Source organism: Chaetura pelagica, unplaced genomic scaffold, assembly GCF_000747805.2.
Source record: "Chaetura pelagica isolate M959 unplaced genomic scaffold, ChaPel_1.0 scaffold493, whole genome shotgun sequence".
NCBI lineage: Eukaryota > Metazoa > Chordata > Aves > Apodiformes > Apodidae > Chaetura > Chaetura pelagica.
In genome coordinates, this window is record NW_009952696.1 from 399,227 (window position 1) to 400,206 (window position 980).

Below are 980 nucleotides of genomic sequence, written 5' to 3' on the forward strand. Positions count from 1 at the left end.
GCAGGCTGGAAGTGCTGGGGGGGAGCTCAGGAAACATTTGTCATGTAACTCTTTTAATAAACATTCCTACTTTTTTAGTGCTTGGAATGAGGTTGTGGTTTCTGGTGCTTCTCAGGAAGAGTGTCTGTCCTGCCATGGGGTCTGGTTCCTTTGTGACAACTGGTTTTTGAATGTTTGGTGGCTATACCTGGCCAGGTGACCTACTGGAGAAGTGCTAATCCACAGCCAGAAATCAGAATGACATAGAATTTCCAAAAGTCATCAAGCATTTCCTAATAATTGGTAATGAGGTTTTCCCTTCAGATTCTGAGAAGTGCCACAGCTCTGGAGCAAACCCACCCCCTCAGTGCTCCATGTCTCCTTAAACAGGCAGCTGGTCTGCGTGTGTCCAGGGAAGAGAGCTGAGGCATCCTGATTTCAGAAAAACAAGTGATTCTGGGTAAAATAAAAGAAATCTAAGGTCTTAACTGGCCTCTCAAACACCACTTTTCCCCAGCATTAGATGTTAGTGCTAGTGTGTCAGTTATTGCTGGTGTCCCTAAAGCTGGTGGCTGGATGTTGATGCATGGGTGGTGTGTGGGAGGAGCCCAGCACCAAGCAGGTAATGGATGGGGCAATATCCTGCTCCGTGCTTCTGCCTGAAGGTGAGAATAACCTGCCAGGCCCAAGCCTGTGGTGCTCATGGGTTTCCAGCCTCTCCATGGGACGTTGCAGAGGAGTCACCAAACGCTGTGGGGGACGCGCCGGACCCAGTCGCGGTTCATCCAGACCTCCCAGAGCTCTCCTGTGCTGTGCCAAATGGCAAATCTGGTGTCACACGCTGTCATTGCCTGGGCTGAGGGTTTCGTGTGGTGGCAGGAGGGGTTAGGGTGGGCTGAGGTGCATGGTAGTGCTGGGGGCTGGTGTCTGGGGGAGTCTGAACAGCTCCTCTGCTTCCCAGCCTTGCACGGGCTGGTGGGGCCGTGACCTGCGAGGGCTGT